The sequence below is a fragment of the Capra hircus genome, chromosome 23 (genome assembly GCF_001704415.2).
Source record: "Capra hircus breed San Clemente chromosome 23, ASM170441v1, whole genome shotgun sequence".
Classification (NCBI taxonomy): Eukaryota; Metazoa; Chordata; class Mammalia; order Artiodactyla; family Bovidae; genus Capra; species Capra hircus.
Window position 1 is genome coordinate 7,508,878 of NC_030830.1, and position 25,051 is coordinate 7,533,928.

At 41.9% G+C, this 25,051-nt stretch overlaps 1 protein-coding gene across 1 annotated transcript in view; it reads left to right on the forward strand.

Annotated features, from left to right (window-relative positions):
- Positions 1,291-25,051, forward strand: part of RNF182 (ring finger protein 182) — a 45,122-nt gene continuing 21,361 nt past the window's right edge. The window contains exon 1 of the mRNA XM_018039305.1: positions 1,291-1,345. The gene's annotated coding sequence lies outside the window, so the exon portion shown is untranslated. The remainder of the gene's footprint in view (positions 1,346-25,051) is intronic.

Here is a 25,051-nt window from a genome sequence, read left to right on the forward strand (position 1 = left end):
GGAGCAAATCCAGAAAACATCAGCTACCCTGGGGTTTTATTATGTTATTGACATTCCTTTGGTGATTCACAAGTGCCAGAAAATAAATGCCATATTCCCCGGGGTCTAAATGAAGACATTGTAGGTCCTAGGTTCAATCACTGATCTTTCAAGAAAACATAGGATGGGGTGATGACTCACCCCGGTGGTAGCTGTCCTCCAGCTCTGTCCTTCAGAGGAAGTATTACTGTGACTGTGCTGGTACTTTTCCCTCCCTCTCCAAGAATTTCCTTAGGAGAGGATGCCTACCGTGTGCCAAGGTCAGCCTCACCCTTTTATCTTCCCCGGAGCACCACGACCTGCAGTGCACGGCTCCGGGGCTTGGCACAGAGAGAGCGAGCGAGCGAGCCCGCGCTCAAGGTAGGCGCTTAGCGGTCGCGGCCAGTAGCCGAACAGTAGCAGCAGCAGAGATTCACAAGGACAGCCTCCAAGTTGTTTTAGGGTGAGGTTACAAGTATATCCAGTGTTTAAATAAAAATAAAAAAAAAAAAAAACAAAAAACACGAAGCCTCTTTCTCTCTCTCTTACTGGAGCCCCCCACGAAACATACGGATTTGGGTGGAGCGCGCCGAGACCCGTCGAGGCGCAGCTCGGTCAGGGCGGGAGGCGGCGGGGCGCCGGAGCCTCTTGGCAGCGCCGGGCTTCTGCGGCAGCTCGCAACAGATGCACCGGGACCAGTTGCTCCACACTTTCTCAGTTTGCACCGCTTTCTCCTCCCTTCAGTGAATTTCCACGTTGAGGGCACAGCGCCAGAGAGGAGAAAGGTGGGGTGGTGGTGGTGTGGTCGGTGGTGGTGGGCTTTGGGAATGTCCAGTGACCGAAGCCAAAGAGGGTGCCTACGGGGGATGCCAGTAGGCATCGGGGCCAGGGTGGGCTCCTCTCGCCTCCTCTTCCCCTCTTGCTGGGGCCAGACGAACGCTTTGGGCCCTTGAGAGAGGGGCGTGTGCGGTGGTAGTGGCTCCTTGGGGGGGTGGTTGGGGGGGTGGTGGTGGTCCTTGTCCCCTCGGAGCAGCCAGACTGGGAGGAGGAAGGGCGGGGGTCCCGGACCCCGGACGCCCAGGGGTCCTCGCTGGGCCCGGGATGGGGGCCCGCCCCCCCCCGGCGGTTGCCATGGTGACGCAGGGTCGGCGGCTCCGCGCCGTGGAAACAAAGCCGTCCGCCCGCTCCTCGCCCGAGCTCCTCCTCCGCCGGCGCCTCCCTCCCTTCCCGGGCGCCGCCGCCGCCGCCGCCGGAGCGGCTCCCGGGCCCGCGCCGCCCGCCGCCGCCGCCGCTCACACACCCGCTGCCGCGGCCGCCCGCGGGTCAGGTGAGGCGAGCGCGCCCGCCGCCCGGGGGTTGGGGGGGCGGAGGCTCGGGCCGGGCGCCGGGGGGTGGGGACGGGGGCGTCCACCCGCCGCGGGGAGCGGGTCTCCGGGGAAGGGTGCGCCCCCGCCGGACACGGTCTCTCCGCCGGGCCGCCCCGCAATCCCGGACGGCCCCCTAGGGCGCGGCGGCGGGCGGCAAACTTCGCGGCCGGCGCGCCCGACGGGCCCGGCCAGTCCCGGTTCCGCTCGACCGAGTGTGGGGCGCTGGGGTGACCAGAGCCAGCGGGGTGCGCGGGGTGAGGCCGTGCGGAGAGGCGCGGGTGATACCTGGCTACGTTATCCGTCCTTCTCTGTCTCTTTTGGGGTGTTATCGAGGCTTTTTTGGCGGGAGGGGGGCGGGGGGAGACAAAAAGATATGAATATATTTCCCTCTGCGACTTTGATGTCGCCAAGTTGATCGTCTTTGAGGGAGGGATGATGCTATGGGTCGCCAAGGGAACAAATGAGACTTCATTATTATTATTGTTAACAACAATCTCTGAAAAGTGAGCCCAGGTTTCGATGCCTGGGACAGGAGCATTTTGAGGCGCTTTTGAAGTTCCCTGGGCTTTTGAACATGAGCACCTTTATCTTTGGAATGGGTGCTGGCACCTGTAACTAAATGGGAGAGGTAGCCTGGGATTCCCTCCGGCATTACGAGAGTTAACAGGACCAGTACTTTTGTAGATTAGATGCTTGGCACCCATGTCAGCGCTGTTGTTTCTGGAAGGTAATGTGTTCATGCTTTAAGGAACTGGAAATGCCTTTTTTTGGTTTCTATATGTGAGGAAGCAAACCAAAGCTCCTCTGAGGGGAGGTGTCTGGGCGGTGTTTGCATCTGTTTATGAGTGTGGTGAGAGGGTTACGATCCGTTGCCAAGAGCATAGGGTTACTGGATGGAGACCTGCTCAAGTTATGGGTAGTGTTCTCCTTTCTCAACGGGCCTCAACCCTGCCATCATTTCGTGATATTTAGTTTGTAGCAGACATAGAGTAGATTAAAAATAGAATTGTGAAGACTTAGATATCATCTTTGGAGAAGGTGATGGCACCCCACTCTAGTACTCTTGCCTGGAAAATCCCATGGACAGAGGAGCCTGGTGGGCTGCAGTCCATGGGGTCACGAAGAGTCAGACAGGACAGAGCAACTTCACTTTCACTTTTCACTTTTATGCGTTGGAGAAGGAAATGGCAACCCACTCTAGTGTTCTTGCCTGGAGAATCCCAGGGACGGGGAAGCCTGGTGGGCTGCCGTCTATGGGGTTGCACAGAGTCGGACATTACTGAAGCTACTTAGCAGCAGCAGCAGCAGATATCGTCTTTAGGTGTACTCATGTGAAAGAAGACAGTTTTCATTTTTAAGAAATAAGCTGATCAGTGCAGAAGGAAATAGGTATTTGTTAATTTTTTTGAAATAGGGGATAATAGGAAGATATTGAATTGTATACCCAACTTAGCAAAATAATCTTTTTGGAAGAGGTCAGAGAAAATTTTATGGAAAGCAAGAAATTGTATTTTTGTTTAAAGGTAGTTAATGAGAAGAAACCATTGGCACTGATCGTTTTGAATTGCAGTTAAGTTGGTCAGAATTACGGATATTAAAGCTACTTGAGGTGTCAGACATAAAGTGATTATCTGATACTTCTCTCTTTTGGGATTTCAACACCTGTTAGCTGGCTGATAACTAGGTTTCTGAATCTGTTCATATTTGCTAGTAATTTTAAGTGATGTCACTTCATTAGAAGATTGTATTGGAAACTATAAAGAATTGAGTTGCAGCAATAATTTGTAGATTATTTCACAATTGGTTTTGTTATTAAACTGAATCTTAACCTGTAGAGTGATTCACAGACACTCTGCAGTGATGGTAGTGAAATGGTACATTGATTAAAATGAAGTTGATCTGTTTTCAGAAGATAACCAGGAGAGGAAAAATAAGCATTTTTTCATTTAAGCATGAAAGGCAGCTAGGATGAACCTTGAGGCCTTGTCCTATTCTATAGACAGAATATCGTTTCATGTTTTTTACTAAAACTAATTAGTTTTGTGTTCTTTCTGAGGCAGCAACAGTACAGCGTTATTCACATCTTTGTTAGCAAATCCAACATGCAAGTGCAAGGATTCTGGACCTGCTTTTCAGCTACATGGACCCCTCACTATGATCTCTAGTCTGTGGTCCTTAGTTTGGACTCTGAAGATTGGAGATAGCCAGTGTTAATTCAGCACAGTGATCACTCGCGTTTTGCCTTTGCTACGAGCTCACCCAAGGTACAGGATTCAATATAGTGTGGCATCTTTAAAACTGGGTCACTTTCTGCCAAGAAAATAAAGTCAGTAAACATCAGAAATAAACAGGCGTGTATTGCAAGCGCAGCTTTGTCCTAATGGTTTATTTACACAAGCTCTGAAGCAAGAAATGAAGCTTTTGTCAGTGAAGTGAAAAACAATAATTTGGCATATTTATATATGTTACTAGCATCACAAGGTATGTGCATGACCAAATAATGAAAGCCAAAAAAAAAAAATGCTATGATATCTATAGAACCCCCTTAGAAAATGCAGATGGGAGTGTGGAGTAGGTCCATGGTTGAGATTGGCCACCTGGTGGAAGTAGGGAACAGCACAGAGCATCCTTAGGTGTAATATGCCAGTTGTCCCTGGCTCATTCACAGTAGTAGAAATCTTTTGCATTTCTAAGCTTCAGAGCCTTAAAATTAGAAAAGTCTTAATTTTGTAAAATTATTTTATAATTTTGTAACATCGTAATTTTATAGTCTTAATTTAATAATTAAAACCCTGGTCCTAATTTTTGGTATACATTGTAGAATTTGGTCTGATAATTATAAACACAGCCTGAAGTATTCTGTAACTTGACTTAGGGAGCATGTCCAAAGAGATAAAAGGAGTCAAGAAATGTTCTCATTTAAGTCAGATTAACATTGTTCTTGTGCCACTGAAAGTCATATTTTTAACTGTATGAGCCTGCATGGGCAACATTAGGCCGTTGGAGGCTTTGTTGGCTGTTTCTGGGTCAGCGTTCTCTAGCAATTTCTAGCTCTGTGATAACGTGATGACTGGCTGGTAATTTAGCATCTCGTACAATGTGCTGTAGCATTTGTAAAAGTGTATTTGTGAAAAAGATGATAGTTTTTTAAAACACCATTTCTTCATTGCCAAAATACTTGGATTTGGATTTGTGGCTGGGGAGAATAATGTTAGCCGTGGGACTTCAAGGAAAAAATGCTGTAAATGGAAGGTATTGTCCGCTGACCTGCTGTGTGTGGTGAGTGTTGATTGTAACCACGGTGCTGAGAAAAGGCATGGGAGATCCATGCCTGTGGTAATAGGAAGGGCTGTTTGTGCTGTGGACAGTTAGTAGAGATTGACAGAGGCTGAGAAACTTTTGTGGGCGTGTGTTTCATTTTTTTCCTGCTCTCAGTTAAAATGAGGATAAGATCTCTTAAGCCATTTTGTAAATCACTTTACAAAATGGGAAATGCATATATTTATTCAGTCTGGCACAGAATTGGAGTGTTATAAACATAGTTCGAGATCAACGCTTGATTTCCATATGTGCCAGTTCTTTGTAGCAATTATATAGAATCGTTTTGGACATCAGTCAGCAAATGTTTATCAGCTGATTCCTTTTCTTTATTCTGTATTGCTTGATAAAGTCATCTGAGATCTTATAGTTGAGGAATTGCTTGTTTTCCAACTATTACAAATTTTCTTATTATATGTGTAACTCATTGTTTATGATACCTAATACCCAAATATTCTATGTTTGCCTTCCTTTTCTTATGGAGAAAAGTTACCAGTTAATTCTGTAATGCTTTGTAACTAATTTTATACCTTCCAGGGCTTTTAGAAAATGTAAGTTGGTTAATTTGTTTTTCAACTAGAATATTAGAAAACTTACTTTATAATGGTGTGTATTAAAAACTCATAATTCATGTTATAATCTTTTTTTTTTCTTCTTAAGCTGTCTTTATTTTACATTGGAGTATAGCTGATTAACAATGTTGTAAGAATTTCAGGTGGATAGCAAAGGGACTCAGCCATACATCATACATATGCATGTATCCTTCTCTCCCAAACTCCCCTCCCATCCAGGCCATGTTATAATCCTTAATGTCACATTTTGGACATATACAGAGGTCGTGTGGTGGATGGGAAAATCTGGAATCCTGTTAGGTGATGAAGTGCTATTTTCCCCAACTGCCTAGATCTAGATCTCTGCTTTTTACCTCATAACCAGTTGAAGTGAAAGCCAAAGAATCTCAAGGTGGAGCGTTCAGTGAGTTAAAAAGTATTGTTCAGTCGCTAAGTCATGTCTGACTCTCTGCAGCCTCATGAACTGCTGCACGCCAGGCTTCCCTGTCCATCACTGTCTTCTGGAGTTTGCTCAGACTCATGTGCAATCCAACCATCTCATCCTCTGTCACCCCCTTCTCCTCTTGCCCTCTATCTTTCCCAGCATCAGGGTCTTTTCCAATGAGTCACATCAGGTGGCCAAAGTATTAGAGCTTCAGCTTCAGCATCAATCCTTCCAATGAATATTTAGGATTGAATTCCTTTAGGATTGAGTTGTTTGATCTCCTTGCTGTCCAAGGGATTTGAGATTAATGTATACTGAGACCTTTCAGGGCTTGAGGTGAAGGGGAGGTAAAAGATGGATGGCACAGATCATCTCTTCAGAAGCTTGTGGTCCAGAATCCTAAAGCAACTCCCCAGCGAGTGTTTATATGGTTTCCAGAGACTGGTCACTCCTACAGCAGTGAGGGTGTTCTGGCCACTTACCCCCACTTTTCCTCCCAACTGAGTAAAAAGTGACTCCCCTGAACTGGGATGTAAGCGCACTTTGAATACTATAAACTGCAAGTTAGGACATAAGAATAAAGATTTTCTGCATGATTATATTGTATAATTGGTCAGGAAAAGTGAAGTCACTCAGTCATGTCCGATTCTTTGCGACCTCATGGACTGTAGCCTGCCAGGCTCCTCCGTTCATGGCATTTTCCAGGCAAGAGTACTGGAGTGGATTGCCATTTCCTTCTCCAGGGTATCTTCCTGACCCAGGGATCAAACCCCGGTCTCCCGCATTGCAGGCAGACGCTTTACCATCTGAGCCACCGGGGAAGCTCATAATTGGTCAGGGAGACCAGCTAAACAGCCAAGACAGTAATGGAGCTTTCAAAGGAAACTATAGGTTTGTCCCACGTATTTGGGGGCGTTTAAATGAGAAATTGCTTCTCTGAGTATCAGTCTATTGTGAACCATCTTCTCTCTATTATAATCGTAGCTCCTTCAAGGAAGACGTGGCATTTTACACAATTTTATTACGACGTGATGTGTCAGGCATAGTTGAATTGAAGGACAGATGATTACTCAAACTCTTGAACTGTAAATCTCTAATGAAAGGTTTCTGTGTGGTCTCATCTGGCATTTTGTCTTGTTTCATATGGTTTCCTCAGACCCTGGTTAGCATGATTGCAGTTCCATCTTTTTTCTATCAGTCAAACCCTTGCAAGTGCTTTTTAGTGGGCAGGCACTTTTCTGAATACTTCACAAATATTAATCTATTTAATCTTCTTAAGAACTCTGTGAAGTAGGTACTACTATGATCCCCATTTTAAGAAGGAGGAAACTGATGTGATCTTTCTGTTATATTATTCTAAAAGTGCAGAGGCTTCCCAGGTGGCTCAGCAGTACAGAATCCACCTGCTAATGCAGGAGACACAGGAGACACGGGTTTGACTCCTGGGTTGGGAACATTCCCTGGAGGAGGAAATGGCAACTTACTCCAGTATTCTTGCCTAGAGAATTCCATGGGCGGAAGAGCCTGGTGGGCTACAGTCTATGGGGTCATAAGAGTCGGACATGACTGAGCACACACAAGCACGCAGGCAAAAAGGTACCAGAATCCTGGCTTCTTTATGTCAAGGAATGCAGCAAACTTTGCTTTTTAATTAATTGATACCAAGTGTGGAAATAAAGGTGTCAATTGTAACGATACTTCGTTTTTTTTTCCCCCTTATTTTAATAAAAAGGAACAAAACCTAAAGCCAGAATTATTTCTTCAAAAATAAAGCAAGAATTATTTCTTCATAGCATATTGTGACCTACGTCAGTATTTTCCTTACTTAAAAACTAGAACAGACTAATTTATGGAAAAGATACTTTCAAAGATAGTTGTTCTTTCACTTCTTATTTGTATTCATATATTAAAAGAACGTATATTTTCGGTGGTGTTAGCTTTGCTATATTCATGTAAAGGTATCTTTTACATTTGTCTATTTGGGATTGCCTTATGTGGAGTATCATCAGTCTGGGCTCACCTTCTTAAAAAGAATGAAGTGTAGTTGATTTGCAGTATTATATTAGTTTTCAGGTGGACAGCACAGTGATTCAATATTTTTGCAGGTTATAATCATGGTATGGAGAAGGAAATGGCAACCCACTCCAGTATTCTTGCCTGGAGGATCCCAGGGACGGGGGAGCCAGGTGGGCTTTCGTCTATGGGGTCACACAGAGTCGGACACAACTGAAGCGACTTAGCAGCAGCAGCAGCAGAATCGTAAGCTACTGCAAGATAATGGGTGTCATTTCCTGTGCTGTAGGCTCATCTGGTCTTTTCTCAGTAGCTCTGTCTTGTCCTGAGGACCAGGTAATATTCCCTTCTCACTCATTCTCTTCCAAGAGAACTCTGTCTATACCTATTTAAAAAACAAACCAAAACACAACTTAGCATGTTGTTTGAAAACACGCACATATATATATATTTTGTGTGTGTGTGTGAAATGAAAGTGAATGTCGCTTAGTCCTGTCCAACTCTTTGCAAGCCCGTGGACTATACAGTCCATGGAATTCTCCAGGCCAGAATACTGGAGTGGGCTGCCTTTTCCTTCTCCAGGGGATCTTCCCAACCCAGGGATTGAACCAGGTGGCGGATTCTTTACCAGCTGAGCCACAAGGGAAGTCAAGGAATACTGAAGTGGGTAGCCTGTCCCTTCTCCAGTGGACCTTCCCAACCCAGGAATCGAACCAGGGTCTTCTGCATTGCAGGTGGATTCTTTACCAAATGTGTGCCAGACTGTAAACAAGAACTATGCCTTATTCATTTCCAAAGATAAGATAAATACAAATGTGCTTTCTTTAAATGAATGCCTAAAAGATTTTTTTAATGTGATATAAAATGATTATTTTAAAACCTAGTTCCAAAGTCAGTATTGAGGACCTTAAAAGTGTCAATGTTAGGGTCTTAGGAAAGTGACTCAGGTTTCCTGCATGCGTGCATCCTAAGTTGTTTCAGTCATGTTCAAGTCTGTGCGACCCTGTGGACTGTAACCTGCCAGGCTCCTCTGTCCATGAGATTCTCCAGGCAAGGATAGTGAAGTGGGTTGCCATGCCTTCCTCCAGGGGATCTTCCCCACCCAGGGGTGGAACTCGCCTCTCTTGTCTCCTGCATTGGCAGAGAGACCACTAACACCACCGGGGAAACAGTAGCATTCCTTCAGTTATCCACGCTCCAAAATGTATCATCAGGGCACCACAAAATCACTTTCACTTTTAGTTATTTGAAATAAAACATAAGAAATCAAAGATCACAGTTTCATTTTCAATTTATTTGGATTCCTGATGGTCATATCTTAAAAGGTTATATGTGTGTGTGTGTGTGTGTGTGTGTATAAAGTATAAAAAACTCTAGCTAGCTTAATTTTGAAGCACAAGCTGGAATCAAGAGTGCCGGGAGAAATATCAATAATCTCAGATACGCAGATGACACCACCCTTATGGCAGAAAGCGAAGAAGAACTAAAGAGCCTCTTGATGAAAGTGAAAGAGGAGAGTGAAAAAGCTGTCTTAAAACCCCACATTTAGAAAACAAAGATCATGGTATCTGGTCCCATCACTTCATGGCAAATAGATGGGGAAACAATGGAAACAGTGAGACTTTATTTTTTGGGGGCTCCAAAATCACTGCAGATGGTGACTGCAGCCATGAAATTAAAAGACTCTTGCTTCTTGGAAGAAAAGCTATGACCAACCCAGACAGCATATTGAAAAGCAGAGACATTACTTTGCTGACAAAGGTCCACCTATTCAAAGCTATGGTTTTTCCAGTAGTCATGTATGGATGTGAGAGTTGAACTATAAAGAAAGCTGAGTGCCGAAGAATTGATGCTTTTGAACTGTGGTGCTGGAGAAGACTCTTGAGAGTCCCTTGGACTCTCAAGAAGAAGATCCAACCAGTCTATCCTAAAGGAAATCAATCCTGAATAGTCATCGGAAGGACTGATGCTGAAGCTGAAACTGCAGTACTTTGGCCACCTGATGTGAAGAACTAACTCATTAGAGAAGACCCTGATGCTGGAAAAGATTGAAGGTGAGAGGAAAAGGGGGCGACAGAGGATGAGATGGTTGGATGGCATCACCGATTCGATGGACATGAGTTTGAGCAAGTTCCGGGAACTGGTTATGGACAGGGAAGCCTGACTTGCTGCAGTCCGTGGGGTTGCAAAGAGTTAGACACGGCTGAGTGACTGAACTGAGCTTAAGTTTATACTTGCAGTTATGCATAAACTTTTGATTATTCAAGTCAAAGAGAGCAAAAAATGGATCTTTAAAAATGACTTACATTTGTCTTTACAATGCTTTTACTATTTTATCTTCTATCTACCCCACCCCATTGTAAACTCATATTCTCACTGTCTCCATAGAAGAGTGATCAAGTGTTTTAATTTCAGGGGGCTTTTCTTATTTAAGCTATATGAAAAGCAAAATTAAACAAGAGACAGGTGTCCATAAAAGCAAGCAAGGAAACACAGCTCTGTAGGTTCTTTTAATAATAAATATTGTGACAGCTATCATTTATTGATCACTTACCTGGCACTCCAGTAGTCCATTTAGTATGTAACACAAATTATCTCTTGATCTTCACAATCACTTTTCTTTCTGCATCTATAAAAATGCTAATAAATAGCTTATCCAAGATCACACAGGGTTGGTAAATTTAAAACCATCATCTGTGTGATAAATCACAGTCTGAAATTGACTGTGCTTGCCTTGTTAATTGCCAGTCAACAAAGAACGCCTTCCTGCTGCAGTGAACATGCATTTTAATTACCTTTGCTTTGGAAAGAGTGGCTGCTTGGTAGGAAAGATTCAGGGTGGTAGGTGTGGTCAGTGTTGAAGGGGGAGATGGTTCTCAGGAGGTAATCAAAACCATAGTCCTTGTTTATGCTCATTGCCACAGACTCCTAAATGGGGTTTTGGTGTAGAAGGAGGGGGCGAAGTCTCCCCCCCAATCTATTTTTAGAATTAAAAACAAAATTAAAAGGAATTATCTTCTCTTTCCTGAATTTATTTTGTTTTATTTTGTGCTGTGCCCTGGATTCAGAATTAACGCCGCCCCCTCCCCGCAACACACACCCAAAAAGAGGCCAGATGAGATGTTACAGGATGAAAAGAAATGCAATGAAAAGTAACTCAATAAGTATCATTTCCCTCAGGCTGGACTTCTTTGAGAGTCAGAGCAACATGTTCTCTGTCGCTGTGGGAGAGTTCCTTGTCTTAGAACGCCAGCGGCCTGGAGTCACAGGGTCAGGATGCAGTTAGAAGCCTTGGAAAGTGTTCTCATTTGGGTCACTCCCTTGTGCATCATGGGTTTTTCCTGGAATTCCTAGCACAAACCTTTCTTGATAGTTACTGGGAATAAAAGAGAAACGAGATTTTTCGTTAACACCTTAACAGCATGTAAAAGCTCACCTTTTTGAACAACTAGTTATTTTTGTCAGGATGAGCTTTGTCTTTCATGTTCAAGGGCAGTCTGAGAGTCAGCAAAGCACAATGGTTAAGAGTGTGAATTTTGATGCCAGACAGCTTGTATCTGAACTCTGGCTGTGCTACCATCTAGCTCTATGACCTTAGGGTGGTGGCTTAATAATGCTGTGCCTTCATTTCTTGACTTATAAAATGGGGAGAATATTACTTCGTTGGGTTGTGAGGGTTAAGTGAATTAATATTTGTAAAGTCTTATTAGCTGTTAAGAGTAAATTTTGTCTGCAGAAAGGACAATTTTGGTAATAATTTGATGTTTTTACAGGTAACAATAAATATCGAGTTGCCTCTAAGCATTTAAGTTACATATCTTCTTATTCCGCTTATAAATCTGCTAAATGTGAGCAATCACCATCTCTTTTTCTTTGATGAAACTTTAGTTCAAATTGAACAGATTGAGTTCCTTAAACCAGCAGTCTCGTTTGTAAACTTAGTTAAATTTAAACCCTAAAATATTTTCAATTGTATATATTTATTTAATATATTTGATTTTCTTTTTAAACAAATCAGATGCTCAATGGGCAAATGGATGATTCAAATGAGTGAAGCCTTTCCAAATACTTAGCTCAATTTCCTTTGACTGTTCCATCACTTACAAAATTAATATTTTATAGACAGCCAAATCCTTTTAAACACTTCAATCTAAATAAATCATATGTCTAAATATAGCTCACATTTTAAGGAGAATCACATGTCAGTTTATGTCAGATTCCTTTAAACATTAAAAGCATAATAATTATGCACAAACTGTTCCAGTTAATATAAAACATCTTTCTAAAATATTCTAAAAAGTATTAACATGAGTCTCATTTTCCTTGTCGTCTCTATGCTGCTGTGCACGCCCAGTCTGACTCTTTTCAATCCCGTGAACCGGAGCCCACCACACTCCTCTGTCCGTGGAATTTTCCAGGCAGGAATACTGGAGTGGGTTGCCATTTCCTACTTCAAGGATTCTTCCTGACTCAGGATCCAACTTGAGTCTCTTGAATCTCCTGCATTGGCAGGGGGGTTCTTTACTCCTGTGCCGCCTGAGAGTCTCTGTTTAATTCTAAACCTTCTCTAGACTGTAGAGGCACTTACCCATTAGGAAGAAGTGTATTATTTCAGGTAAGCTGGAGGTACCATTTTAGGTGAACTTTTGTTATCATCCCATTCCACATTGATTTCAAGTTACTGTTTGACTGTTTTTCATTAAAATACAGCTCCTTATGGATCACAGATTTAAGGCTTAGATACTGCACCTGGGTTACATACATCCCGAGTAATACTTCCTGTGACCTTCATGCACAGGCTTCACCCATTTTTTTATAGTCACCATGACAACTGGTGATTCCAAACCATGCTCTTTAGATATAGTATTGGCATTTTAATCTTTAGACTGATGCTGTCCAATATGTAATTTTAAGTTTCAGGTAAGCATATTTTTACTTTTGAAGGTGTCAACCCTATATTTAGCCCATGAATTTATTGGTTTTATAAGAGAATATATTCATTTACATAGGTAAAGTAAATGATATATATACTGTTTAATAGGTTAGCATATTAAAATGTCAGACATACTAACTACAGCATCAGTGATATTTCCATGAATATAATTGGAGTTTCTTATTAAACTGATTCTACAAATACATTTTCATCATTTGATGTGTTTTATAAGACATATTTCATGTAGCAGTTATTTTTTTTAGATGGAGCCATCTTTTGAAATCAGGATAGAAAAATAAAAATAACTGTGGTTAAATTGTGGGATTTAGGTGAAATATAGTGTGGTAGTGCCGTTTTTAAAAGAGTTACTGAAGGTTCCTTAAAAAAAATGTAAGAGCTGCCATATGATCCAGCATTCTACTCCTGGGCGTGCATCTAGAGAAGACTCTCAAGATTGAAAAGATACATGCATCCCAATGTTCACAGAAGCACTATTTACATAGCCAAGACGTGGAAGCAACCTAAATATCCATCGACAGATGAATGGATAAAGACGTGGTGTATGTATATATGTATATATAGAGAGAGACAATGGGAAATGTCAGTTCAGTTCAGTTCAGTTGCTCAGTCGTGTCTGACTCTTTGTGACCCCTTGAACCGCAGCATACCAGGCCTCCCTCCATCACCAACTCCCGGAGTCCATCCAAACCTATGTCCGTTGAGTCGGTGATGCCATCCAGCCATCTCATCCTCTGTTGTCGCCTTCTCCTCCTGCCCCCAATCTTTCCCAGCATCAGGGTCTTTTCAAATGAGTCAGCTCTTTGCATCGGGTGGCAAAAGTATTAGAGTTTCAGCTTCAACATCAGTCCTTCCAGTGAACACCCAGGACTACTCAGTCCTGAAAAAGATTGAAATAATGCCACTTGCAGCAACATGGATGGGCCGAAGGTTTATACTAAGTGACGGAAGTCAGGAAAAGGGAAATATCACATGATATCACATGTGGACTTTAAAATATGATACAAATAAACTTTTCTACAAAACAGAAACAGACTCACAAACATAGAAAACAAACTAGCCAGGTTGGTGAGAGTAGGCAAGAGCTAAAAGGAGAGGACTTTGCATATTGAAATCCTAGAATCTATTCTAGGGAGACTATGGCTTCTTGAATAGGTAGAGTTGGGGAGGGGATGGAGTGAAGTGGGAAGGGGATGAGGGAGTGGCTGGTGAGGAAGCGGAAATCAGATTAGGAAGACATTATAATATTTTCAAGCTGGAATCAAGATTTCGGGGAGAAAGATCAACAACCTCACATATGCAGATGATAGCACTCTAATGGCAGAAAGTAAAGAGGAACTAAGCATCTTGATGAGGGTGAAAGAGGAGAGTGAAAAAAGCTGACTTGAAATTCGACATTCAAAAAACGATGATCATAGCATCCAGTCCCATCTCTTCATGGCAAGTAGAAGGGGAAAAAGGGGAAGAAGTGACAGATTTTATCTTCTTGGGCTCCAAAATCTCTGTAGATGGTTCCTGTAGCAATGAAAATAAAAGACACTTGCTCCTGGGAAGGAAAGCGATGACAAGTCTAGAAAGTGTATTAAAAGGCCGAGACGGCGCTTTGCTGACAAAGGTCTGTATAGTCAAAGCTGTGGTTTTTCCAGTAGTCATGTATGGATGTGAGTGCATGTGTGTGAACTCAGCCATGTCCGAGTCTTTGTGACCCCATGGACTATAGCCCACAAGGCTCCTCTGTCCATGGAATTTTCCAAGCAAGAATACTGGAGTGAGTTGCCATTTCCTTCTCCAGAGGATCTTCCCAACCCCGGGATCAAACCCATATCTCCTGCGCTGACAGGCAGATTCTTTACAGATGTGAAAGTTGGACCATAAAGAAGGCTGAGCACCAAAGAATTAATGATTTCAAATTGTAGTGCAGGAGAAAACTCTTGAGAGTCCCTTGGACTGCAAAGACATCAAACCAGCCAGTCCTAAAGGAAATCAACCCTGAACATTCATTGGAAGGACTGAAGCTGAAGCTTAATACTTTGGCCACCTGATTTGAAAAGCTGACCCTTTGGAAAAGACCCTGATATTGTGAAAGAGTGAAGTCAACAGGAGAAGGAAGTGGCAGAAGATGAGATGGTTAGATAGCATCACTGACTCAGTGGACATGAATTTGAGCAAACTCTGGGAGATAGTGGAGGACAGAGGAGCCTAGTGTGCTACAGTCCCTGGAGTTGCAAAGAGTTGGACACGACTTAGGGACTAAACAAAGCACGGTATTTTCAGCAGGGGCATAAGTGATCGTATTTGAGTTCTAGAAAATCTCTCTGGTTGCTGTGTGTAAACTTTTCAGAATCACTTTCTTTTATCTGCTTTGTGTTTTATGTGTCATGTAGAGACTTAAGGAAGCATTGTTTTTCTTTTTCTTTTTTTTTTTTTGTTTTTCTTTTTAAGTAAACTTCTGTCGTTGATAGTTAGCGTGCAGCCAGAAAGGCATACAAGGTTATAGCTCCATGCATTTTCATTAAGACACTAGCATTTTCACCTGTGTAATCATGTTTTACCTTTCACATTTAGATCTGTATTCCTCTTGGAATTGAGTTTTGTATATGGTGTGAGGTAGGGGTGAAGGTTATTTCTATCTGTGTAAATATCCTGTTGACTCAGCATTATCTATTATAAAGATCATCCTTTCTCCCCTAAATTGCAGCGGCCCTTCTTTCATCAATCAAATAATCATGTAATGTTTGTGAATCTGTTTCTGGACTCTCTGTATTCTGTTCTATTGGGCTATTTGTTTAATAAAATGCCTTAAATTATTGTTGTTCTGATATCAGGTTGAGTAAGTCTTTCATTTTTGTTTTTCTTCTTTTTCTTTTTTTGTCTTTTTCTTGGTGTTTAGCATTTACATAAAAATTCTAGAATCACCCTATCAATTTCCACACACACGAGACCTGGCCGAGGTTTGGGTTGGGACTGCATTGAATTTGTAGATTGGTTTGGGAGAGTTTACCATCTTTACGATATTGACTCTTCTAATCAATGAATGTTACAGGTTGTCTTCAATGTGTTCAAGTTCTATTGGTAGCATTCTTGTATATCTTTCATTAACTTATATTCTTTTTGTTGTTATTGCAAATGACATCTTTTACCATTTCATCTTCTAATTTTTGTTGCCTGTACAAATCTGTTGCAATGTGATAGATTTTGTTGTATTGACCTCATTTCCCAGGATTTTCCTCCATTCACTTCTTAGTCTTAATAGTTTGCCCATAGATTCATTTGGATTTTCTCTGTGCACGATCATTTTATGTAGGGAAGAGTTTTATTTTTTATTGTCCAGTTCTTATACTTTCCATTTATTTATTTTTTATTGCCTTGTTGCACCAGGGCCTCAGTTATAATTTTGTATAGTAGTGATGATGGCATATATTTCTGGTTCCCAAAATCAGGAAGGAGAGCTTTCAGTAAAGTATGGTATTTACTTAGGAGTCTGATTAAAAACTTTTTTGTTAAAGAAAACTCTCTAATTTCTAATTTGATAGGCAGTTAACTATGAACATGTGTTGACTTTTATCAAATGCTTTTTCTGCAGCTACTGGGATTGTCCTATAATTTGTTTCTCCTTTATTTTGTCAACATGGTAATCATATTAAAAAACGTTAACACAATCTCGTGTTCCTGTCATAAACCCAACAGATGTGCTATCATTTTTGTGTTTTATTGGATTCAGTTTGCTAATATTTTAAGAATTTTGCTTCTATGTTTGGGGGGGGAGGTTAGCTTGTGGTTTTCCTTTTGTGTAATGAACTTGCCTTGTTCTGGCATCAAGGATATGCTTGTCTTATAAAATCAGTGGGGAAGTATTTCCCTTTTTTGTTCAGTTCTCTGGAAGAGATTGGTATTACTTCTGTCTTCAATGTTTGATAGAAAATTTATTAGTGAAGGCATCTGAGACTGGAGTTTTCTCTGTAGTAAAGTTTTGTATTATGGATGTAATTATATTAAGTACAGGCCTAGACATATTTCTATATACCATTTCTTGTGTCCAGTTTAACTTGTTTTGGACTATACTTAGGTATTGTCTACCTTTTTTGAGAAAGATACTTAGGTTATTGATTTTCAGTCTGCATTTCTAACGTATGCATTCAAAACTCTACATTTTCCTTTAAACCGTGGTTTTAATAGGATCCTAGAAGTTTTGATGTTGTATTTTAATTTTTCTGCTCAAGATGTTTTAAAATGGTCATGGTACTTCTTCCCTTTGACCTTTAGGTAACTTAGACACCTGCTATGAAGTCTGTCTCCCCATGATGAGTCTACACACTGATGTCTCTGCTGAGTTTTTTTTCCTCGTCTTTTATTTCTAAAGCTTGGCTTCCTGGGGATCTTTTCTGTGCCTGCATAGCTGTAGGTTCAGCCAAAGACAGAGGTTGTGCACAATTTTCTCAAGCCAGGAAGGCTTCCCCTCTCTATGAACAGAGCTGCGTGTGGCCTGGGAAGTCCATTCGAGTTCAGGGGATTTTCAAGTCTGCTCTTGTTTTTACTTCCACAGGCACTCATGTCTTCTCTTCACTCATGTCATGCAGGTATTCAGACTGTTTGCTGTGAATGTGTTTGTGTGTTACACATGAGTCTCTGCGATGTATGTGCTCAGCCTCTGGTTAACCCCAGGCTACGTGGAAAATTTTTCAAGCCTGTCTTTGCCGTCTTAACTTCCGGAACACCCTGTCTATGGCTTGTCTCAAATAATTGTTTTCTTGGGCTAGTAGAAACGCTGTCTCTATTAGCTTGTAACTGAGATCACCACCTTGAACAACACTGTTTCATATCAAGTGAGCTTCCGTGACAGTGGCAACGGAGCTGCTGTTTCTCGCAATTGGTTATGCCCTGGATGAAGTGGCGTACTGCTGGGCAGGGGCTGGGGGGGTGACGGGAGGGGCCCCAAGCAAGAGTACTGCTACTTAGGCTAAGCTCACCAGAGTTCTCCTTCTGTTTGTTGTATGCTGGAATTTTCAGAATGCTGAAATGATTGTATTTGACAGTTCTGACTGGCTTTATAGTTGCTTTGTGGGGAGATGATTTATCAACCTCTTCATCATGCCAAAGTGAATCTGTTCTAGCTATTGTATTTTTGAGATTTACAATCTTTATTTGATTTTTACCTTTCCTTTTTCTCTTTAAAACAGGTCCCAGTTCTCCGGTGTAATTCTTCACTTGTCATTTTATTTTTTTTTGGACATATTAATCATAGTTCTTTTAATGTCCACGTCAGATAACTTCCAGTATTTGGATCACCAGTGGGTCGCTTTATCTCATGTCTCCCCGCCCCACTCCTCTGCCCTGATTTTAGACATTTGCTCTTGTCCCCTCACAGGATATTTTTGCTAGAATGTCAGAGCATGTATTTGTAAAAATTGTAAGAAGCTCTGAATGATGCCGTCTTTCTTCAGAGTGCAGTAAGTTTTCTTCTGGAAGACAGAGTTAAGGGGCTGCTTGTTTTGATTCGGTCAAGAATTGGGAGGATGTGATTCTGAGTTTCGTTTGTTTTTCTGGCTGCCCTGAGTCTTCACTGCTTTTGCGCAGGCTTTCTCTAGTTGTGACAGATGAGGCTTTTCTTCCCTGTGGTTCTCGGGGCGCTCCTTGCGGTAGCTTTTCTTGTTGGGGAGCACGGGCTCTAGGAGTGCAGGCTCAGTAGTCATAGCACGCGGGCTTATTTGCCCTGAGGCATGTGGAATCTTCCCCCACCAGGGATTGAACCCGCGTCCCCTGCATTGGCGGGTGGATTCCTGTCCACCGCGCCAGAGTTTTATTCTTTTTGAGGAATATCTTACTTTGATATTCTTTTATTCAGGCACAAGCTTTTAGAGATCCCAGCTGAAACCTAAGGTGTTTGCTGGGGGCTTCCTCCTTGGTGAGCCTGAGCCCCACTTTTTTTTCTTCAGTCCTACAAATCTACCAAAATCTCTGCTTAGTATTTTAACCACATGTGTGCCACTTTCTCTGGTTTTCTGGCTTCTCAGAGTGCGCAGCTTAGGAATCCTGAAGGGAAATATTTTGTAGAATGTTAGTCTCGCTCTCTGCACATGTCTTTTCTTTGGCGTCTTGGCTCATCCAGTCCTACTCACTTTGGTAAACCTGAACTCTAATTCTTGAGCACATACTGCTGAACCAAAATATTTGCACCACCACTTTCTTCATGGTCTACTGGCCCCCGGAAATTGTGTACCCTTGACCATCGACGTGGCAGATCGTGGCAAGTTACCCACATTAGTGCTTTTCCCTTTTCTCCAGCAACTTGTCTGTCAAGTCCTGGTTGCTTGGGTTGCTGTTTAAGGACTCGAACAGCTTTTTGCTTTTTAAAACTGTATCCTCTCTTTCTTCATGGGATTGCTGGTCTGATAGGAACGACTTCACTCTTTATGGAAGTGGAGTCCACAAAAGTATTCTCAGTGTCATTACTTTATTTGATCTAAGTTGGCAGGTGTATGATCGTGCAATCTTTTTTCTCTAGATTAGAATCTTGGAATAATCAAGGAGTCTCTTAAAGATACAATAACTAGCCTGGAAAGACTGAAAAATCATCTTGCAAAATTTGAACCAGGGAAATTTTACTCAAAATATATCAGTAGCTAAGAGACAAAACTGTTTTGCATAAACAGACCTGCAGTGTTATTATAATTTTGGTCTTATGAATGCTTTATTTTGAATTATTTCTTACAGTAAAATCAATCATGACTATATAAGGAAATTTTACAAAAATTTGATAATGACTTTTAGTGTGTGGGTCACAGCAAACTATGGAAAATTCTGAAAGAGATGAGAATACCAGACCACCTTACCTACCTCTTGAGAAACCTGTTTGTGGGTCAAGAAGCAGCAGTTAGAATCGGACATGGAACAGCAGACATGGAACAACAGTTAAAATTGGACATGGTTCCGAATTGGGAAAGGAGAATGTCAAGACTGTATATTGTCACCCTGCTTATTTAGCTTATATACAGAGCACATCAGGCGAAATGCCAGGCTGGATGAATCTCAAGTTGGAATCAGGATTGCCAGGATAAATATCAATCACCTCAGATATGCAGATGACACACCCTAATGGCAGAAAGCATAGAAGAACTAAAGAGCCTCTTGATGAAGGTAAAAGAGGAGAGTGAAAAAGCTGGCTTAAAACTCAACATTCAAAAAACGAAGATCATGGCATCCAGTCCTATCAGTTCAGTTCAGTTCAGTTCAATTTAGTCGCTCAGTTGTGTCTGACTCTTTGCAACCCCATGAACCACAGCATGCCAGGCCTCCCTGTCCATCACCAACTCCTGGAGTCTACCCAAACCGATGTCCATTGAGTCGGTGATGCCATCCAACCATCTCATCCTCTGTCGTCCCCTTCTCTTCCTGCCCTCAATCTTTCCCAGCATCAGGGTCTTTTCCAGTGAGTCAGCTTTTTGCATCAGGTGGCCAAAGTATTGGAGTTTCAGCTTCAACATCAGTCCTTCCAATGAACATCCAGGATGGATCCCCTTTAGGATGGACTGGTTGGATCTCCTTGCAGTCCAAGGGACTCTCAAGAGTCTTCTCCAACACCACAGTTCAAAAGCATCAATTCTTCTGCATTCAGCTTTCTTTATAGTCCAACTCTCACATCCATGTAGGACCACTGGAAAAACCATAGCCTTGACTAGACGGACCTTTGTTGACAAAGTAATGTCTCTGTTTTTTAATATGTATTACTTCATGGCAAATAGATGGGGAAACAATGGAAACACTGCATTTGGTGACTGCAACCATGAAATTAAAAGATGCTTGCTTCCTGAAAGAAAAGCTATGACCAACCTAGACAGTGTATTAAAAAGCAGAGAGATCACTTTGCTGACAAAGGTCTGAACAGTCAAAGCTATGGTTTTTCCAGTAGTCATGTATGCATGTGCAAGGTGGACCATAATGAAGGCTGAGCACCAAAAAATAGCTGCTTTCCAACTGCGGTGCTGGAGAAGACTCTTGAGAGTCCGTTGGACAGCAAGGGGATTAAACCAGTCATTCCTAAAGGAAATCAACCCTGAATATTCATTGGGAAGACTATTGTTGAGGCTAAAGCTCTGATACTTTGGCCACCTGATGTGGAGAGCTGACTCTTTGGAAAAGACCCTGATGCTGGGAAAGATTGAAGGCAGGAGGAAAAGTAGGTGACAGAGGATGAGATGAGTAGATGGCATCATCAACTCAATGGACATGAGTTTGAGCAACTCCGGGACATAGTGAAGGACAGGGAGGCCCGGCATGTCCGGGGGTCACAAAGAGTTGGACACAACTGAGTGACTGAACAACAGCAAAGAATCATATTGTTTTTATGATTTGGAAAACACAGATATTTAAATTATAGTGTCAAATTATTGTTTAGGTTTTTTTTTTTAAGTGAAACAACACAGAACGTTTCATTTTTAGAGCTAGTTTATTTTGGATCTAATACTTTTCATTATATTATAGAAAGTAAAAATCAATTTTGAAAATAGCTTTTACAAATAATTAGATAAGATTCATCAGATGTAACAAATATACTGCTCAGATGAATGATATGGATTATGTGGGGGGCTGTGCAGGTGTGATGGGAAAGGGTATGTGGGAAATCTTTGTACCTTACTCTCAATTTTGTTGTGAATCTTACACTGCTCTAAAAAATAATTAAAGTCTTCAAAAAATTGTTAGATACACAGAAATTACATTCACCTACTCTGATATACCAGTGTTATATTGTTATACAGCAATCTACTTTTCTTAGAAGTAATTTACATTAGTAGCAGTTAATATCGATAAGCTGCTTTCTAGGTGTCAGATCCTAAGGGGAAAATTTAGTAAGGTCTAATAAACTCTGAATAGCGAGAAAGTTAGACTGTTCAAATGCTCTCAGCTGTCATTTGAATGACTGCTGACACCCTAATACCTATGGAAAGGCCAGCCCTAATCCTAGATCCTTGTAATGTTGAAACAGGGAGGTCTTTATCCATCAAGTCCAGAATCTTAATTTCTTGGATGAAAACGTCATGACCCAGAAAGGGTAAGTAATTTCTTCAAATGATTTACTCCAAGATCCCAGAGTCTGCTCATTAGACAGAGCTGGGGTTGGAATAGACAAATTATTGTGGCCCAATTTGGAAATTTACCCTAAGCTGTCCTTATCACAGAGCATATTTATCAAATGTCAAACTGCCACAGCGTCTCCACTGCATTCCTTTAGAAAAATAACCTTAAAAGGTGAAGTTGTCTGTGGGTGGAGATGACAGTGAGTCAGCAGTGTCCTTGAGTCGGTTAATGACTTAGCAGAGCCTTCTGTGTAGACACTTCTGCCTCCATCTGCCAGATCGCTTTCAGTGACCCTCCCCCTCCCCCCAGCCCCAGTGCTATAGCTTTGGCAAAAATAAAGGAACAGCAACATGATAATACCAACAAAACAGCCAACGTGCGTGCGTGCGTGCTAAGTCGCTTCAGTCCTATCCGGCTCTTTATGACCCCGTGGACTGTAGCCCGCCAGGCTCTTCTGTCCATGGGCTTCTCCAGGCAGGGATACTAGAGTGGGTTGCCAGGCCCTCCTCCAGGGCATCTTCCCGACCCAGGGGATTGAATTCCCATCTCTTATGTCTCTTGCATCGGCAGGTGGGTTCTTTACCACCAGCGCCACCTGGGAAGTCCAAAAAAAAAACCAACACACGTCTAAAAAAACAAAAAAACCCAAACCTTTATTTTTTTAATTTATTTATTTTGCCTAAATGTGACCATTAGAGCGTTTTAGAAATTGCAAAGATTAAAGTGCACCATTTTTGTTACTTATGTCAAATCTTTTCATTTATGCTGTTTTAGGCATTAATTGGGCTTCCCTGGAGGCTCAGTGGTTAGGAATCCATCGACAGTGTAGGAGTTGCAGATTCAGTTACTGGGTTGGGAAGATCTCCTGGAGAAGGGAATGGCAACCCACTCCAGTCTTCTTGCCTGGAGAATCCCTGTGGACAGAGAAGCCTGGCGGGCTGCTGTCCATGGGGTTGCAAAGTGTCGGACACGACTGAGCGACTAAGCCCACATCCGTGGTGGATGGGCAACAGGACAGAATAAGTATCCCTGAACACAAACACTGGCAAGTAGGGACAGAAAGCTTGGCTAGTGGTTTTTATTTTTGTCTTTTTATTATGGAAAAACTTTAAATGTATTCAAAAGTAGAGAAAATGGTAGAATGAATCCCTATTTTACTAATCATGAAGGCTTAACAATGGTCAACATATGGCCAATCTAGCATCTTTTATCTGCCCCTCCCCATTGGATTACTTTAAACAAAGCCCAGATGTCTTATTATTTCATCTGTGACTATGCCAGAGTGTATCTTTAAAACAATAAAGAGACTTGCCTTTGTAAAAAAAAAAAAAAAATAACCACAATGCTATTAGCACACCAGAAAACAGCATTCTTTGCTGTCATCAAATATCTGATGAGTATTCAGATTTCCCGATTGTCTTGTAAATGTTGTCTCAGTTGGTGTGTTAGAATCAGATCCAAATAAGGACTACGCATGCACTTAGTTGGTAAATGTCTCAGGACTCTTAATCTATAGGTTCACCCTTTTCTCCCTCCTCTTGTGATTTATTGCAGAAACCAAATTCTTCACCTGTAGAATTTCCTACAGTATGACTTTTTGCTGATTATATTGCCCTAGTGTAGCTTAATTTTCCTGTCCCCTGTATTTCCCGTAAACTGGTAATTAAAACCAGAGCTTTGGCAGATTTTCCATTTTTGGGCAAAATTTTGGGGTAGGGGGCATATACTTTGTAGTGACCTTCCCTGGTGGCTCAGTGATAAAGAATCCGCCTGCAGTGCCGGAGACATGGGTTCGATCCCTGGATCAGGAACATTCTCTGGAGGAGTAAATGGCAACCCACTCCAGCATTCTTGCCTGGAGAATCCCATGGACAGAGGAGCCTGGTGGGCTACAGTCCACGGGGTTGCAAAGAGTTGGACACCACTGACTGAGCACACACACAAACTTTCTACTGCAGGACATCAGGAGGCACGTGCTACCTGGCCTTCCTGTTTGCAGGGTGAAGTTTGACCTGGGAACAAGTGTCGTCAGCCTGACGCATCCATTATAAACTCCCCCATCTGCTTTGTGCCTGGTGGTTTTAGCAATCATTGGTAATTATTGTCTTCATCAGGGGCTGGCAGACTCTTTCTATAAACGGCCGGATAGTGAATGTTTCGGACTTTGAGAGCCATATGGTCTCCATCATTGCACACAACAGCCTTAGGTAACATGTAAATAACTGGGCATAACTGTGTTCCTATAAACCTTTACTTACCAGAGTAGTTCTGGCCTGTTGGCCACTTTTTTTTTTTTTGCTGACTCCTGACCTACATCAATTATTTCATAAGGGATTGCAAGATAATATGATTCTATTGTTCTTTCTTTGTTTATTCACTGAAAGGCTTCTATAAAGAATTCGACCTCATCAGTTATTCGGCTCCTCTAAGCAACTGTTTGTAAAGGAAAAGCAGGGTAAATGCTGGAGTCTCCCTTTGTTTGTTATCCATCTTCAGAGTAAGGTGTTGGTTTCCTAGCATCTTCCAGAGGTGATCACTTTGTTTTTAAAGTACCGTCATGGAATTTCAGATCTTTGACATAGTGGATGTTTCAGGCCTCCTAGACTTGGGCCCTGTACATGCTCAGAAGAGCCTCTTGGCTGTTGTCTTGATAGTCAAACTGCAGCCGTATGGCACTTCCCAGATGTCTTTATTTTATTGTTATTATTATTATTTTTTTCTTTGAGTGAATCTAAATCCCAAATCTCAAGGACAGATGTCCTCAAATATTTTCCTTTGGCAGGTGGTGAATGAGTGCCCATTCTATGTCAGACCCAGTCCTGGATCCTTCCCTCCCAGGCATCTTTATCTCCCTGGCAGAAAGGCTCTGATGTACAGTTGTTATGGAATAAGTGGTCTCCTTCTGCAGCTGTAGAATACATGATGCTCTGGTTTCCAGTTTCATTAGGGAAGAAAAACACGTTTTTCAAATTCAACAGTGAGATTCTTTCACATAGCTTTCCATAGTTTTTAATCTATGTTAAAACATTTGTTTTTAATCATGGCTAAATCACTGCTATCAAGCAAGACTGACATTTAAGTGTTCACAATGCAATATTATTTAGTTAGCCTGCAATCTGAAATTTGATTTAATACCCTCTGATTTTTCATTAGTGCCAAGTGGGGAAAAAAAGGGACACATTTAAAGAGCTCAAATTTAACACTGTCAGAAATGTTGAAATGCTCTCTCCTGGTGAATCATCCAAAGTTCACTTCGATCAGTGGACTGTTCTGATGCTCCTTCTCGCTCCCTCTCTCTGTTGTCTTAGTGCTGAGT